Source organism: Corvus hawaiiensis, chromosome 22, assembly GCF_020740725.1.
Source record: "Corvus hawaiiensis isolate bCorHaw1 chromosome 22, bCorHaw1.pri.cur, whole genome shotgun sequence".
Classification (NCBI taxonomy): domain Eukaryota; kingdom Metazoa; phylum Chordata; class Aves; order Passeriformes; family Corvidae; genus Corvus; species Corvus hawaiiensis.
Genome location: NC_063234.1, coordinates 8,378,564 through 8,396,367, shown reverse-complemented (window position 1 = coordinate 8,396,367; position 17,804 = coordinate 8,378,564). Strand labels below are relative to the sequence as shown.

The 17,804-nt window shown below is 47.7% G+C and overlaps 1 protein-coding gene across 13 annotated transcripts in view; it reads left to right on the top strand.

Moving 5' to 3' along the window:
* The first annotated feature begins 382 nt into the window (after positions 1 to 382).
* The window catches only part of EIF4G3 (eukaryotic translation initiation factor 4 gamma 3), a 141,768-nt gene continuing 124,346 nt past the window's right edge, over positions 383 to 17,804 (top strand). For 6 of the 13 annotated variants that reach the window (XM_048326459.1, XM_048326460.1, XM_048326458.1 and 3 more), the window contains exon 1: positions 392 to 503. The gene's annotated coding sequence lies outside the window, so the exon portion shown is untranslated. Of the gene's footprint in view, positions 504 to 17,804 lie in introns of all 13 variants that reach the window. The other 7 variants (XM_048326457.1, XM_048326451.1, XM_048326453.1 and 4 more) reach the window with 3 other exon arrangements.

Here is a 17,804-nt window from a genome sequence, read left to right as displayed (position 1 = left end):
CCATGTTTGATGCTCCGCTACTCCAGTGAGGAAAATCCGCCGGCATCGCCCCCGAGCCGCCGCCGCGAACGGCTCCGCTGCCCCCGGCGAGGGCGACCGCGACCCCCAGCCGCCGGCGGCTCATGAGCAGCGCGGCCTGAGCCGCCCCCCCTTCCCTCCCTCCCCTCCCTCCCTCCCTCCCCGCCGGCCCCTCTCCCGAGCCCTCCGGGAGGCGCGTTGTCACGGAGACCGGCGCCGGTGCCGGCCCGCCGCGCTGCCCCGGCTCTCCCCCGGCCCGCTCCGCGGCTCCCCCCGGCCCCGCTCCCCGCCGCGGGGTGGTGGCTGCGCTTGGCCATGAGTTTACCGCAGAAGGCGGCTTTGAAACCCGGCGCGGCGGCGGCGGCGGCGGGGACCGGCCCCGGGAGCGGGGCGGCGGCGGGGCCGCCTCCCCCCCCAGCTCCCCCTCACCCGGCGCCGGCGCCTCACCCCAACATCAGGGCCTTGCCGCCACAGCCGCCCCAGCAGTATCCTTTGCCCCGGGGGTTCAGGGGGGCGACACCCCCCTCCCCACAGCGAGCGGGGCCGGGGGGGTGAGGGGTGCGGGGACCCCCGAGGCTTGGGGGCGGTGGGGGGTGAGGGGTCGCGGGGCCCCCCAGACGGGGGGAGGGTTGGGGGTCGCGGGGCCCCCCGGAGCCGGGGCGGTGTGTGAGGTGGGGGTTGTTGAGGGGTTCCTGGCTCTTTTTTGTGTGTCTGTTTGTGTGTGTGGCCCCCTGCAAAGGGGGCTGCACCTGCTGGGATGGTGCGGGGTAAGGGGGGCCGTCCACCTCCCCAGTGGGCTGGTTTGGGGGTTCAGCGCTTTCCAGGGGGTCCCTTTTCCCCCTCCCCCAAAGCAGCGGTGACCCCAAGGGTAAACTTTTAATTATAAATCGTTCTTCAGTTTTGCCTCTGGTCCTGCCCAGGTAAGTGCTTTGGTTTTGTTGTTTTTCCAGGCGAATTTAAACCCAGCGTTTTTATTTACAGCTAGGGACGATTTTCATGTGATTTATTTTATTTTATTTAATTTTTCCTACTTGGCTGGTGGGAATAAGTCTCAGGTGGAACGTCTCACTGAGCGGCTTTCCCTGCCAGGCCACGCGTGATGGGGAGGAGGAGGAGGCTCCCACTCCCCAAAATCCCCCCACCAAAGCGGCCGCTGCTACAAAGAGAGGCTGGCGGGGGCTGCGAGTGTTTTTTAAAGGTCTTCGGTTCTGTGCTGCGAGTAGGCCCCGAGTCAGGAGGGAAATACTGCAGGGATCAGCAGGAAAGTGCCTGCCGGCCTGAGGTTTTGTTTCCAGCGTCCGACATCATCCCGTGGCAAACTGGCTGTTCTCTTCCCCCCCTCCCTGGAGTTTTGGGGGGAGTATGAAGTGAAAAACACACTTTGTGAAATATCTCCTTGCTGTGTTATCCGGGAATGGTGCAGGGACGGTCGGGAGTGTGTTTTCCTATTAACGTTTGGCGGTGAGTTGGATTTTAAGGTGGAAGTGCAGGGTGGTTTTCGTGCCGAGAGCTGTGCCGTGCTGCCTGTGCTCAGAACTGTGTTCCCTGTGTGCCAGCATTTTGCTGCTCTCACTTTCAATTTGGAGGTGGGAAAACCCAGCCCTTTTATAATCAGTTTAGGTCCATTGTTTTCTTGAGCTTCCGGCAAGAATCACCCCTTCCATGACAACAAATTCATTGCTTAAATCATGGGACTGTTGACGTTACAGATTTGTTTGGGTCAAGTGAAAACCCCTGGACGTTCTCTGTGCTGGGTGATTTTTGCCTGGTTTGTGCTATTCTGTAAATCCAGTGGGTGCTTTAGGAATAAAAAAAGTGGGAAGGTGCTGTCAGTAGAGTCAGCAGGGTGGTGGTAAGTAAAACTGTTGCTCAGTTTTGAGGGATGTGCCAAGAGTTGGAGTGGGAATGCTGGCCAGCGTGCACAGGCTGTGCCCGGCTGATCATCCCATCAAGGTGCTGGTTTGTCTGGGAAAGGGCTTTTTTATCGGGAAATGTGGTGCTCGGGTGTCTTGACAGTTGAAGGCTGAAGTTTGCCTGGCTTTGGGGTTGTACTGGGCTTTCCAAAGCACTTTATTTATTCCCTGGGATACTTCTCTGGGTGTTGCTGAGGGGGAGCCTGGTAGTGGGTCCGATGAGGGGCTGTGCTGTTGTGGTTGTTGCTTTCGGTGAGGTCATGAAGCACACGAGGGATGAAGTTTGTGTTTACTCTGAGCACAGCCTAAAAACAAAAGGGCTTGGAAAGACTGGAGAAGCTCCTGGAGGAGCTGGGGCTGCTGTGGCAGTGTGTCCCCTCCTGGAGACCCAATGACACCGTGAGCAGGAGGGACAGAGGTGGGGAGAAGTGTTAGATGGACATGACAAGTTGGTGTTATAGAAGTGGGGAGGTTAAAATGACACCGTTACATTTTTATTTCTAGACAAGCCTGTTTTGAAAACATTGTGTTTGACCGATATCTCTGCTTAACTCCTAAACTACTGATCTCTGCTTGGAATATATACAAACACTTTAATTTCCGTGCTTATTCAGGTGTCCTGGTGAAGCTTATTCGGGTGCCCTGGCCGGTTTTATCCTCCACCAAATTGTGTTTGATTATAAACAAAAGCTGTTACCTCTCAGTGCTGCTCTGAGTGAGGCTCGGGGAGCAGAGTTCATCCCTGATTTACTGGAGTGCAGGGGGTCATCTGAGTTCAGCCTTATTTTTAGCCCTCTTTGGTTTCTTTTTTTTCCCCTCTCTGTTTTGATACAAGTGTTGAGCCACTGTTACCTCACAGCAGATAAAAGAGTTGCATGTTTCTCTGACTTGGGCTTTTTAAACCAAAACAGTTTCCTACCGGTGAACTTTGGTCTGTGGTTTCGGACTTAATGTATCATGAAATTAAACAATATCTGTGTAATTGGAAAAAAATAAGAATTGTGTGAGAGAGAAGTGTTCAGCATGTGCATGTAGCAAGGCACGAGGGAGGGAAAATTAAAATACAGGGGAAAGAAGGAATTTAAAAAAAAATAACATTTTTGCGAGAAGGAGAAGCTGGAAAGTGATGGACGTGAAGAGCAGAAATGTCTGGATGTGAGATTCATTCTGTTTCCTGGTAAATAGGAAGTTATTGAAGCTGCTGTAAGACAAGACAGACTTGTGAGGTATTTCCTTAACACAGCGGCTTCAAGAAGTTAAATTTTCTGTGTAAAAGTAAGTTGAGATACTTTTGTGGCTCTGGCAGTGGTGAGTATTCAGCCAAACCTGATTTCAGGCAGAAATTGTGCTAAAAAGTTGTCATGGATAAAGTATGGATAAATCCTTCAGTTGGATTCTGACCCTTATTTGGGAGGAAAGGACAAGGGAGGGTGAAATGACACACAGAAGGGATATTATAAAAAATAAATCCCAATCTGCCCTCTTTGGCTTTGACTCCCAGACTGCTTCTGCAGGAGAAGTTCCAGTGAAGTCTGGAGTGAGACTCCTTCCATAAAAATGTACAGTAACAGAGGTGCTGCAAGTGCACTGTGGCCCTTCGTGGTTTTACCTCGATGGTGCTTCTGACACGTGTCACACTACACCCTGTTCTTTACTCTCCCACTTAGGAGTGAAGTATTTTTTGTGTGTGTGTTACATTAAGCTGCTCTTTCAAAAGTCCCCGTGCTGGGAATAAATTTTGTGGATCAATATAATCAAGTCACCAGTTTCTTCCTAGCCCAGACGAGAGCAAACATTGGCCTGTAAGGGACAGCCAGGTTGATGGATGGCACCTGGGGTGAGGTCCCCCAGCTGCTGGTTAATGTGACACTGTTCAGTCAGAGCTGTCTGCAGCTTGGGGCTGGTGTCAGTAGGGTTTTGTTTTCTTTTCCCAACTTCCTCACGTTTGGAGGGAGTTCCTGGTTGTTGATGTGCAGGCACCAGTAAGCTTGACTTTAATCTATCCCTGTGGCTGCTTCCGTGTGGGATTGGGCATCTCTGAAAAACTGGGTGTTCCTCAGGTTATTGCAGGTCGTAGCAGGCTCAGGGTGCAACAGACCATTACTAATTTTTTTTTTTCTCTTCTTCCTCCTTGTTAATTCAATTTCTGAGAAGCAGAGAGGAAGGATCGGTGTTTGGGGGACTGATTTCTGTGTGAATTCCACCATTGCTCTGCGAGGAAATGTGTGTTTTGCTAATGTTGCTTCAGTAATTTAGTTTTAGTTTTTCCTGCATTGTTCAGCTAACTGTGCTGTAGTCCCTTTCAGGAAGTGATGTGCTAGTTCCTGCTGTGTTGGGTGGCATCTTCTGGATGCAAGCAGCTTCCCAAAAGCCCAGGAGGACAGCAAGAAATAGAGGATGGCGTTTAGGAATGTCTGAGGCTGTGTGAGAAGTCGGGGTGAGTTCCTGGCAGTGCTTGCCCAGTGTTGGGATGCAGGCCAGGCCAGAGTAGGCCTGCCTTGGAGATCTGGTTAAATCAAGATTCTTGAGGAGGATTTGGGTGCACGGGGTTCTCTGTTGTCTCTCTGTGAACAGAGTTGAGCTGGAGGACAAAGTGCCCAATAATTTTTCCCAGGAGAGAATCTGCAGCGTGCGCCAAAGGGTCGGGGTCTCTGGGTTGCCGTGATCCCCTCTGGAAGTTTGGAGCCAATGTCATCTTCCCTCTCTTACTTCCATTTTGAGGGGTGTTTTCCCAGACTACGTGATGGAGCAGCTTTGTGCTCTCTGGGGTTTGTCTGTTGAGGACAAGGCATTCGGAAGCTGCTTGGGCACAAAAGTCAGCTTGGAGAGCGTGGTCGTGGCTCTCGTGTGAAGCACTCCCTGCGCTGCTTTGACATCGACCGGAGCGCAGTTGGAAATCCTCTTCCAGATGCCAGTGGCAGCCGTGTGTGAGGAAGGTGTCGGGAGCATTACGGTCCCAAGAGGGAGGGAGGGAGTGGTGAGAGGTGCAAAGGAGGGACCAGGCTGAGATCAGAAGCGTTCCTTGCTCTCCATGTTTCTGAGTTGAGGAGGGAAAGTTCTGAGATCTTGGCTGGATGAAGGGGAGGAAGGGGCAGAGGTGTTGCCTGGGAAGTGTTTCTGTTTAGAAGTGTTGAAGCTGTGGAGATCAAACATCTTGGGAGGGTCAGAGCAGCAGGAGAAGAGCTTGGAAAAGAGACTTTCCCTGCTGCTCCGTGGTGGTGGCTCCTCTGCAGGGGAGGAATGGGCACAGACTGGGGAGCGTGTTGCCAAAAAATTAAGTGCCTTTAGCCCTCTCTGCCATCTCCCCTGTTGATGTTTCCCAGCCTTGGCACATCTTAGTCTTCTTTCAAGCAGCAATTGCTTTAATTTATTTAATGACAAAAGCCAATCATGTTAGCGCACAGATATGTCACTTTACCAGCTTTGTAAGATTTTTGTGGTGAAATCTCTTGGAGAAAACCGTTCTAAAAGTGTGATTTCAAGTGGCTTATTTTCTCCTCACATCCAAGGGCATGACTGTGTATGTTCTCTGGCAGAAGTTGGTGGTAGAAGGTTACTTTATCCATTTAAATATACATGTATTTAATGAGCAGCTCTGATTTGGGAGCAGAGTTTGTGTAAGAAGTTGTTGAGAGAGTAACAGGAGACTCAGAACAAATAACTTCCCCTTCAGATGTTGGCACATAGAAGGATTTTTATCTGTGTGTGAATGGATTTTGTCCATCATTTTCAGGCTGAAAGGCTTTTCCATGTTGTTAGCAAACATTGGGATGTGTCGAGCTGGTGCATTTGCTCCACTTTAGTAGTAGGGGTTAGCAGTGAAGATCTCCCTATAGAAGGCAGAGGTAACCTATATTTTCTTTTTCTCCTAATCCAGCAATTTCAGGGCTAGTCAACTGTCTAGTTGTGTGTAAATCCGCTAATATGATTAGAGTTGCTGGAATTTTTACTCTGGGGAACTACAGATGGGTAGTATCACTGTTTTACAGGCATTGCTTTGGTAGGAAACTTTATCTGTGACTTGAATGTGGCTGCTGGCAATTGCAAAAGCTTTTCTGGAATGAATGGGGAAGAGAAAACTGGTGTTTGTTCCAAGGCATGAATGTGTGGGGGGAGTCGTGTGCCCTGTGGTCTGAAGGAACCAGGGCAACTAATTTTTCTTCTTGTTTTTTAAGGGAGTACGGTTGATGAGACTCTCAGGGTGCTGTGTTTTACACTTGTTGCAATTTCAAGCACTTCTCTGTACAGCTTTCCTTCCCAAACCTTGGACTCCGTTTTGCCTCCCAAATAGGAGCTGATGATGTGGAACAGCTGGAAGAAGAAAATAGAATGTGTTCCTAAAAAAGAAGAGGATCAAAGGGAGAAGAGTAAAATCAGATTTTAGGCTAGCGAAGTTTTCTGGTGCATGTTATTCCTATGGTTTATTCTTTACCTTTAGAAGGTGTCCCAGGGCGCGCTCCCTCTTTTTGGAATAGGTGATGGCATGCTGTTGCTGATGGGACTTGAGTCAAATTGCTGCTGGGCATGTAACTAGGTTAATGGGACAGCATGATTATTTTTTTTCTTTCCTGAAAGGAAAATTACACGCTCTGTATTTCGATTGTACCCGAGGAGTTGTTTTTACCTTTGTTTGCTGTGTAGTTAAGGTGGAGAGAAAAGGACAAGTTTCCCCACACAGAGTATCAGGTTTAAACCAATTCTGCCACCAAAAATCAGATGTTTTGATTGCTGGTTGTAACACCTTTGTGTTTCCTTTGTCTACATGAGAGTTAAAATATTTCTAGAGCTTTAGATAGGCTTGAAAAAAAAGCCAAGTGGCTTCCAGACTGTGTGTCTTGGAAGAAAAACTTATCCCATCCTCGACCGATCCCAGTCGCGCTCTCCAAATCCGTTGGTGAAGTGTTGAAATGGGTTAGGACTTGTCGAGGTGCAGCGAGCAGCTGCTCCTTTCCAAGTGCTTGAGCTCAGCAGGAATGAGACTCCCATGCTCTGGAGTAGGAGTGTCTGCACAGGAATAGCTGTAAAAGCTGGAAGCACAAAGGCCATCCCTGCTTTTAGCAGGGGAGGGGACCGAATATGGTCAGAATATGGACACAAATTTTCCTGCCAGCCTTGGAGTTTGCTCTTGGTACTGTGAGAACAGCAAGCAAGGAGTTAATGCAGTTAAAGGTCTTAAATAACACAGACTTTCCTGAGTTTGGAGAGCTTTTGGAAGGTGGAAACCAATCAACATTGCAGGGCTGCTCTGTTTGGGGTTGCCAGATGATGATTGTGTGTTTGGGTTTGATTTACACGTGAGGGTGACTGTGAGTTACTGAGTTACTCAGAGGAGTCAGAGGAGTCTGACTGCAGTGTCTGTGTCACTGGTGATGGGTGAAAATCCATTTGAGCTGATGCTATGGCTTTGCTGATGGTGGTCTGAAAACCATTTCCCTCTTTTATGTGTTATTAGTAAGTCGTAGAAGTTACTGTGCCTTGAAACTGGCATTTTCTGGGCTTATTTTGTTCTCTTGCCAAAAGGCAAAAATGAGAGAAGTCTTTGGTCTTTCAGACTAAGCAGGAGACTCTTCTCTGTGCATCAAAGGGAAAGATTTTTTTTCGTGATGCTACTTTCAGCTTTGGTTTTTTAGGCAACTGTTGTCTTGGGAAGGCTCCTAAGCATCCTGACGAAAGGACCTTTCTAGGAAAAGAAAAAAAAGTGCATTTCCACTGAGTGGTGAGACCCAGCCCTTCTGTCCTGGGGCTGCCATGAGATCTTCCACAGAACCGTCAGGTCTGATGTGAAATTCAGGCTGAAATCTGGCCTGAAAACTTTCTGGAAGTCTTGAATTCCTGTTCGGGGTGATGTAGAGGCTCCACGCTGGACACTTTGTTTTGCAGCTGAATCATTGGGCTGACTCAATATATTATATTGGAAAGGAAACTCAGCAGGGTTCTTGTAGCTGAGGGTGAGTAACCTATACTACTTATTTGGGGGGAATTCAAGAACTGAAACCAAATTTAAAGCCTGTTTATTGTGACTTTTAATGTGAAGTTGATGGTGCACCTTGAACTCTGGAACATGCTGGGAAGGGGATTTCAGCAGGTACAGCGTGGCAAGGCTTGTGTGGAAGGTGCTTTTGGATGTAGTATTTCTTGAGCTGGTGAGACATCTTGAGTTCCACTTGCTGTATAATATGAAACCAGCTTCGATTTGTGTCACCCTTCCTCACCAGCGCTCACGCAGTTAAAAATACTTGTCACTGGACGGTCTCTCTCCAAGTCCTCAGTTTTTCTGGGCTCTGTGTTTCGTATTTTAGAGTGCAAATAATTCAGCTGTTGTGTTTTAAAGTCAATTTCAAAGTGCCTTTATGTCTGTCTCTTCAAAAATAAGAAAAGACCTAATTTTTGTAGATATGCAAATATCACAAAGCCTAAGTTTCGATGAGTTTAAACTATTTGCCGTAATTTTATTGATTACATTTCCAAAACACTTTTTTAATTTTGAAAAAGTTCATCTGCACAAATAATCTCCTTTTATGAGGTTGTGCACCACGTTTAACTTGAAATTATTCCCATTTTCCCCCAAACCACCCCGTCTCAGTGCGGTGGCCGTGGCAGCAGTACCTGGCGTTGCTGGCATTCACCGAAACAATCGGCCCTTGGCACAGCCCCATCCCTGCCTTGCTGCAGCCAAAGCATACTTTATCCACTCAGGCTGATGTTAAGATCATTAAATAAATGAATGAATTGTACTGTCACCAAATTCCCATCCTGGCAGCCGAAGAACATGAGAGTTTTATAGCTGGGACCTCTGTCCAGAATGTCTTATTGAATGCCCAGGATGAACAGTCAGCAAAAAGCTTTCTGGTGAAGTGTGTGAGCCTTAGAGAGAGTTATGGCATGGAGCGCTGTAAAAGCTTGAATTACCAGACATCTGATCGTCCAGAATGAGTATTAATCAACCTGATAAGGGCATGGAGAAAGGAGCTGGAGCAGAGGAATAAAACAAGGGAGCGGGACAGACACGGAGAGTGGGGAGAGCTGCTTCTCTATTGTCAGATCAGCTCTGTCTTGTTGTTTGAAAGGAGTTTTGGGGGGAAGAATGCAGCCAGGCTTGGAAGCGTTGAAAACAGGGATAACTCTTGGTCTTCATCAGGGAGTTTGAGGTCTCTCTGGTTGAGCTAAAACTCCTAAAGGTCACTGATGGTTTGGAAGCTCTTGGAGAAGTCTGCTGAACTTCCACCACTGGGAGGAGAGGACTGCAGATATTCCCTCAAAGGAGAATTCACTCACTCCTCAGGCTTGGATTGCTTTTTCTTGTGGTCTAGCTCCGTCCTTGCTTTTATGATGTTGTGCTTAAGATGGTGTTTTTGCTTAGGAATGGGAGACAAAAGATCTGTATCGTCCACACTGCCTGCGAGTGAGTCCGAAATGTCTCTGGTTTGTGGGGAAAAAGGAAGAAGATGAAGTGTGTTTCAACCAGTTTGGTGAACCAAATTGCACTGCAGCCCCTGATAATGTCAGAGGTGCTAGGGATAATCAGAAATGTTTGATTTGCTCCATTCCTGTTCTGCAGTGTTCCAAAACAATCAGCATTTAAGGGAAGAATACCTACCTTGTTCTTCTCTTCCTCCCATCCAGTGGTTAAGACCATTGTCTTAGCTATGGTTAATTTGAAAAGAGGCTACTAAAATAGCAATGGTCACCAGCACAGTCCTCTGAGCTTCCCTGTCCATGCGTTATGTGGTGATGGCACTTGTGGCCGTGGTGGTGGTGAAATCCAAGTGTCTGGGCAGTGTCTGTAGGTGGAAAGTTCAGTCTTAAAGCCCTGCTGTGACTGTGGAGATACTGCAGTCTGAAATCAGCACAGCTGGGGTTAATGCTCATCAGGAAAGGAACTATCGTGCCTGTGGTGATGCATGGGCTGTCCTGTTGGTGCAAACAGGCCTGAGCAGCCAGGCAGGGACAGGTCCTGAAGTTCCCATTTCTTTCCCATTTCGGATAGCACATCAGGTATCCTCACCGACTTCCACCTGTATGTTGGTTCAGCTGTGTGGCATCACTTCAGAGAGCACTGCAGCAGCTGCAGCCTTCCCTCTGTGTTTATCCCTGTTCGTGGCCTGAATTTGTAGAATCCCAGAATGGTTTGGGTTGGGAGGGACCCTAAAGCTCCTCCTGTTCCACCCCTCTGCCATGGGCAGGGACACCTTCCACTAGACCAGGTTGCTTGAAGCCCCATCTGACCTGGCCTTGGATCCAGCATCCAACAGGCAGAGCCAATGGAAGCAAACCAGGATTTCTTTAAATGGGAAATGCTCAGAGAGTAATTTACTGCTCATCTTCAGACCCTGGTGAGGTGAATATATCATTGCTGTTCCTCTTTCTTGGATTCCCCTGCGGAGGTGTGTGTGAAGTGTGCACCTGAGATTCCTTATGAGGGAAAACTGGAGGTGCAGAGGACTGAACTGAGGAGACCCAGGGCTCCCGTCCTACCTACATCCCTCTGTGAACTTTGGTTTTTGTGCAGCAGTGTAAGATGCGTTGCACTGCCCTCCCTGGATGCCAGCTTTCCCAGGATTTCATTTTGTATGACACAGGATTTTAACTCAGGGGAAGTCATAAGCTCCGCATGTGGCAAGAAGGTACTTAGTATTTCATTTAATTTCGATAAACTGCTGAAATAAAGATTATGGGGGGGAAAGTCACGAGGCATTACAGAATTGGGAGTGGAAATGAGCATCAATGCTCCGGAGAATCATCCTTTTAGAATTCCTTGCTCAGCTGATGGGAGGACCATCACTCTGGGTGACAACACTGCTGTCACCACAACAGAGTGACCAGCAGAGCATTGCATTTCCCCTTGAGGTCACAGCGTGAGGTATTGGAGACACCATAGGAAACGCAGCAGAGTGAATGAGACAGTAAAATACCAGACTGTTTGGTATTCCTGCTTATCATACAGATGGAGAGCCTGGCTCAGGAATAGATGGATGTTGCTGCAGGGTTTCCGACCCCCAGGACAGAAGCAGGGGCTGTCCCTGTGGAGCAGAGGCATGTGGGGGGTGTAGCCTGGTAAGCTGGAGTGGTTTATTAGTGATTTTAGGGCACAGAGTGGGCAAGGGCAGTTCCGTGTTAATGACATGCACAGGAAGGGAAAAGTCAGCTGGTTTTTAATACTTTACGGAAATTCAGACCCCTGGGTGAAGATGGCCGTGAACGAGCTGAGGTGCTCATGTCTGGATGGGAACTTTCTTCTCCAGACGTGTAACAATGTGCCCCCAGCTGCAGGAGCTGCTGGCTCTGAAGGGAAGCCAGAGATGGGAGGTTTTACTTTGTGAATTCAGCATGAGGGAAGGTAGGCTGTCATACGCACAGAGAAGTTTATTCCAGGCTGTAAGATGAATAAGGGCTGGAGAAAAGCTTTTGAGCCTTTCTCTGTGATGAGATTCTTTTCCTCGAGCTCTGCCTTCCTCTGTTCGTGCCTTTTCAGTTGTGTCACCTCGCCCTGTCTGCTTTGGCTCTTGGGGTTTTAATGCTCTTACCTGGTTATGTGTGTGCAGGGCAAACTCGGTAGAGAAATAACTCTGTGTGTATGTTAAGTAACTGCTCTGAAGGAAACAAGCCCCAAAATCCCAGTTTTCTCTTCCTGGTGAGGCTGTTGGGACTGGAGTGTGTTTCCCAGTCGGTGTCCTCTGTCCCCAGTGGCAGTGGCTCTGCGCTTCCCAACCCAGACCCAGAGTGTGTTTATCAGGTTACCTCAAAGCAGCAGATGGATGGGGGCTGAGCAGGTCAGAGCCTCTCCCTGAGCTGGTATCGGGCCAGAAACTGCTGTTTCAGCTGCTAGTCAGGGGACAGCCACACTGAATTTGGGGACCTTTGTTTTCATTGGATTGTGATTCAGTCTGTGTGAGATAGTGCCTGGTTTGGCTGTTTGATGTGAGTTGTTTTAAGCTCAATGACTGAAATACAGGAGTGTTTGAAAATAACTGTTGTATCTGCAGTTACATTTCAGAACGGGAAAGGTGGAAGACGGGTGTGGCTTCAGCTGTGTTGACTGATCTGTGGCATTTTATTAAAACACCTTTTTTCTGCTAGACTAGCTGTGCACAAGCATCTGATGCAGCCAAAGGTGCAGAGAACAGCTGAAGAACCATTCCTGTTCCTTTTGGAATAAACCAAAAGCCAAAGTAACTCCAGAAAGGAGTAGGCTGGTGTGTGTGTCTGGCCAGACAGGAGATCAAAGCCTTGTTCTCCCTGGCTTCCTCCTCCCAGTCACTCCTTGTCATCTCCATCAGGCCAGCTTGCTCACAGCCTTGCTTTGGATATTTTTATAGCATTTACCAGGAGGTTTGCTTGGTCTTAGCCTTGTGTAGCTACTGTTCCGTGTGAGACTATTACTGTTACTTTTTTTCTGCTTGAAAATGCAATAAACAAAAATAAAACGATCATCACAAGTTCTGGCTCTGACATTGCCTCCTGTCAGATTTGCCTCTGTGCCCCCTGGCTCTTCCTTGGCCACTGCTTGGGAATTTTGTGGGTGTGATGTTTTTCTTTGAATGCATGTCTCCTGTTAGATTCCTGGTTTTCCCTCATTTCTTGAACAATGCAGTTTCTTGACTCTGAAGACTCCTCCTCATTCTCTGGGAGCAATGGTTCTGACTGCCTTAGAGCTGCCTCCTCCCCAGGGATGGCTGCAATTAGTTTGGTTGGTGGCTTTGCTTGAAAAAGTGACCCAGGAATTTTTCCTAGTACATATCTTCTCCCAACTCTTCTGCAATGTCCAGAGAAGCTGTGGCCGCCCCTGCATCCCTGGAAGTGTCCAAGGCTAGGTTGGACGGGGCTTGGAGCAACCTGGGATAGTGGGAGGTGTCCCTGTCCATGGCAGGAGGTGGAACGAGATGAACTCTAAGGTCCCTTCCCACCCAAACCATTCTGGATTCTGTGATTCTGTTCACTTCCATGTTCAGCTGCTTCAAGGAAGGATCATTTTACTGCCGCAGGTCAGGGAAGACTTTTGAGCTTCGAGGCGGGAGGTGGGTGTGGTTGGCTCTGTGAGGGGTGTTATCAGCTGGGGCAGAAATGCCTTCCTGAGCAGCAGCTGGAGGGTTTTTGGCAACCCCTTTGCATTCCATCGTCTCCAGAGGGAGGTTTGCAGCGTGCAGAGGTGCCTCCATGTGTGCTCGGGGCTCTGGGAGCTGGCATCCCATTTCCCTGCTGAACTGTTCCATACATAAATATGGTTTTTAACACTTACCAAATGCTTGGGAGCCAGAGGCTGCTCTAGGAGAACTTCATCAAGGAAAGCAGTGTAAAGATATCTCTCTGTTAGGTACTGGATTTATTTTCCCTTCTGTTGTAGTTAATCGCAAAAATGAATGCAGTTAAAAGTATCCAAAGGACGTTTTTCTTTGCTGCACTGTGCTGCGAAATGCCTTGTTCAAGATGCTTTCTTCCTCCAAGTTTGGATCTTTTTTAAATGCTGAAGGGCATTTTTGAGACTTTGTTTTAACTCCGTTTTACATCATGTTTATATGAAACAGACAAAAAAAACCCCAGTGCTTTGCCAAATATTTTTGGAAAGAACAAGCTTTGTGGATAATAATTTTCATGTTCTACCTGCTCCTTGGTGTGTTCAGATGGTGGAAGAATCTTCTCTCCCCTGAAAAAGGCTTTGAGAGATTAACCTTAAGGTAGTCACTTGAGGCGAGTTGATTAAGAAATATACTGAACGTTAGATTTAATCAAGATTGAGTAATGATGTTAGAATTGACTGTCGCTCCTGGAATGCAGTTATTTTTAGGTGGGGATTGGGATGTGCTGCTCCCCAGGTTGTCTGTACCACGGCTCTGAAGGCAGACTGATCCAAATGCCGTTGGACAGAGCGGATCTGCTCCAGTTTCGTACTTTCAGCTTCATTCTGTTAACACATCCCATAGTAAATCTTGTGACAAAGCTTGGCAAGTCAGAGCAAGGGGATTCCACTGCAGCACTGAGGGTTGTCACCCAAAATACAGCTCAGATATATCAGTAAAAACATTGAGCTGGTATTGATGGAGGGACTTCACCTCCTTTTGTATTTGGCTTCCTCCCAAGGGGCAGTGGAAGCACAGCTCCAGTCTCTGCTCTGTGACCACGGACAGGACCCAGGGAACGGCTGGAGCTGTGCCAGAGGAGTTTAGGTTGGATATCGGGAAAGGCTCTTCCCCCAGAGGGTGCTGGGCACTGCCCAGGCTCCCCAGGGAATGGGCACGGCCCCGAGGCTGCCAGAGCTCCAGGAGCGTTTGGGCAGCGCTGCCAGGGATGCCCAGGGTGGGATTGTTGGGGTGTCTGGGCAGGGCCAGGGGCTGGACTGGATGATCCTTGTGTTCCAGCTCAGGATATTCCACGGTTCTCAGAAACATTTGGTGATGCACTAAACCTCATCTTTTGATCACTTAGTTCAGGCACTGCCCTCATTGCCATTGGTGTCGTAGTGTGAGGTCCTGAACTTTTTGCCCGTGTTGGTTTTTTCAGTGGGTGCCTCAAGGGAAACGGGTCTTGTCCAGCTTGAGGCCTTGGCCCTCTCTGTGGTGTGCTGCAGAGCCATCCTTTGTCTTCTTGCAGGGGATGTGTGGCATAGCTGAGGTTTGGCTGGGTATTTTCTCTTGCTTAAAGGTGAAAACAAAGCTGTTTCTTTGCTGTAATTTTCTATCTTCAGCTCAGGAAATCAGGAAGTTTATCTGGATTAAAGCCTAAGAAGCAGTGATAGACCAGGAGGGGTGGAAACACAGCCCTGGGGAGTAACTTCCCTACCCCTGGCAGGGGGTTGGGACTGGAGAGTCTTTAAGGTCCCTCCCAACCCATACCAGTCTGTGGTTCTGTGAAACAGCCGAGGCTGTTTGCTGCTCCTTGCTGTTCCAGAGAAGCCGGGTTGCAGATTGATTGAGTGGAAGAAAGTGGGGTCACTTGCATGTGAGGTGAATGAATCAGGATTATTTTGAAGGAGCTTCCTCACTTTCTTGACATGCCCTGGCTGCAGAGAGAATCAGAGCAGCTATCTTGCTAAATTCCTCTTAGATACAAGGGAATTGCGACAAAGTAGTCTTTCCAGGGACTGAAAAGTAAAGATCAGCTGCAGGTGTTGCACGATATTGTCAGTTTGATTGTGTCTAGTAATAATATTGATTTCCCTTCACCAACCTTCAGTGTCAGTGGGCAGAAAAGGCCAAAGCTTGTGTGGTTCATCACATGGTGCCCTCAAGCAAGTTGTTGGTCATCTGTCAGCTGGAATTGTCACTTTTTTCTGCATTATGCCCAGGCTGGGCTTTTCTTTGCTATGCTTAGGATGTCCATTTGTAGGTTTGCATTTTTGGGTCGGTGTAATCGCAGGGTGGGAGTGGTCAGGATGTGAAGTTACCCATGAGAGAAAGTCCTCTCGAGAGGCCTCAGGTGTGCTGCCTGTTGTAAGCGTTAGGAGCAGGTAGGATCAGAGGGCAGGCTTTCATTTCCATGGGAAAAGCACAGTTTCTGGGGTCACTTTACATGGTGCCAGGGGACAGGACAGTATTTTAACATCATCCCAATCTCAGAGCTGACTCAGGCAGCTGCAAAATGGGGTGAGATCAGTGAACAGAGATTGTAGTATCTCTATACCCAAAACATGCATCATCCTCTTTGCAGCTTACCACTCAGTAAAAGCAAAGAGCATAAAACCAGGAAACCTCTACAGATGCTGCTTTGAAGAAGCTCATTTGGTGGACACATTTTGCTTGTGTTGCTTGTCCCTTTAAGCCTCTTTATGCGTGGAGTGTCAGCCACAATGTTTGTACTGAAAGCAGTAGAAGGAGCCCAACAGTCGGGACTTAAGTCCACCTGCTCAGTGAAACCTATGCTTGGACCTCTTCTAGTGGCCCTAATAACCTTAATGAGGTTTTTGTGTGGCTTTTCCTAGGTCTTCATTTTGTTCCATATGAATATTTAGATATAAGCAGCATCTTGGAGCTCTCCTGTACCATGTATTAGCATATTTGAGAACTGCTTTTTTCCCCCTTGATTGTTATATTAACTTTTATCATAGATTGATTTTAAATGCTGGCATTTCATAATTGCATCTTAAAACGTGTTATCTAGACTGTACAAAGCAGAATTAACTAGAACAAATACATCTTGCTTTATCTGGAAATAGGGTGTACTTTGCTGCAGATTATTGATGTTCTCTTATCTATGGTGCAAACACTAAGGCTTTGGAGTAAGGAGTTGTTATTTAATGCTGTGTGGTGCATGTTGTGATTTGAAACATAAATAAATACAACTTACTCTCTGGGTTTGTTCTCAGTGACCAGCACAGCAGCCCTACCTTAGGAAGGTGAAAAGGAATCTCCTATTTATATCCCATTGCTGGTCATCTTGCCAGAGTTGCCAGTGGAAGCCCAAGTCATTGCCAATCAGCAATAGGTGTTTTAGGGACTTTTGCTTTGTTTCTTCTCTATTTCCACATTTCTTTAGACTTTGGTTTCAAGCTTGTGTGTTGTAGCAGCTGCTGCCTTCACTGGAGTTTTGAGTGCACAAAGAGTTACCCGATTTCATGCCAGATTGTAGACTCATGGAATATCCTGAGTTTGAAGGGACTCACAAGGATCATCAAGTCCAGCTCCTGGCCCTGCACAAGGCAACCACAGGAATCACTTTCTTTTATCACCTAAGGATAACTTCCTTTTTTTCTCTGCTTCTTTATTCTTTCTCACCTTCAAGGGTGTTCTGATAATTAGACTTGAGAGTATTGGACCTGGCATTAAAAAAAAAAGGCGAAAAATAAAAGATGTGATGCAAGAGCAGCTGTAAATTCCCACTTCTGCAGCAGCCACAGGTCCTTTGCTGTTTGCTGTGCAAGGGACTTGGTTTGTAAGTTCCTCTTCCCTTCTTTGCAAGCTGCCTGCTCGATGTGTTTTCCTCACACCTGTGAGGAAACAAAGGAGGCAAAAAATATTCCTGCAGTGGAGGAGGAGAGTGTGGCAGGAGTGTGTGAGCATGCTTGAAATGCCTCTTTGTGCTGCCAGGGCTATGTTCGGATACGGCTCTGGGCTTGGTCCCTCCGAGTGGATTTCCCCTCTGGATGCCTGAAGAACAGTAACATTTTTTGCACAGCTGGCTGTTTCTGATAAGAACTTCCTTCACCTTCCAGTGAAGCAACAGATCAGCACCTCTAAAAAGATCTTTATCTCAGTGGTGAAGAGCGGAGTCCTTTCTATATTGAAAAATCCCAAAAGGAAACGGCGTCCTGTGCGAGCTGTGGCCCGTGTGAATGGGCTATCAGTCAGTTTAATTAAAACTCTGGTTATGGTCGGGTTTTCCTCCCTTTTAGTTCAGCTACAACCCAGGGAGAAAAAAGTTTTTATCTTTACAAGCTATTCTTGCAGAAGCTGGTGCTGTGATTGCAATTAAGAAACCCTTGTGTTTTAGGCAAATAAATTAGCTTTCTTTGTATAAAGAAATATCTTGCCCCTTGGCCAGCTCCACAAATAGATGTGAAGTGTTTAAATGCAGCATATGGATAGCTCATGGGGTGGTGCAAAAGGACGGGATTTAGCCAACTTTGCCTTTTGTGTGGTTATCCCAGGTCAGGCTGCTGAAGGAAAATGGAACCAGTTTCCTTTGAGCCAGTGAGTGTGTCCTGTGCCTGGAGCATGCAGGAAGGAGCTCCCTGGTTGGGGCAGGGTAGTTTGGGTGGTCCTGGAGCCGAGAGACGGATAAACGTTAAAGGAGTGGAAATAGACACTTTGTTCGTTTTGCTCACTTAAATGTTTCTTTTGTACATGGGTGAGACTCCCTGCAGAAATCTCTTTGCAGTCTGTGTTTGCGTCAAAACCTTGGCTCTGCTGAAGCACAGAGGGTTCAAAGTTTCTTTCTGCCCAG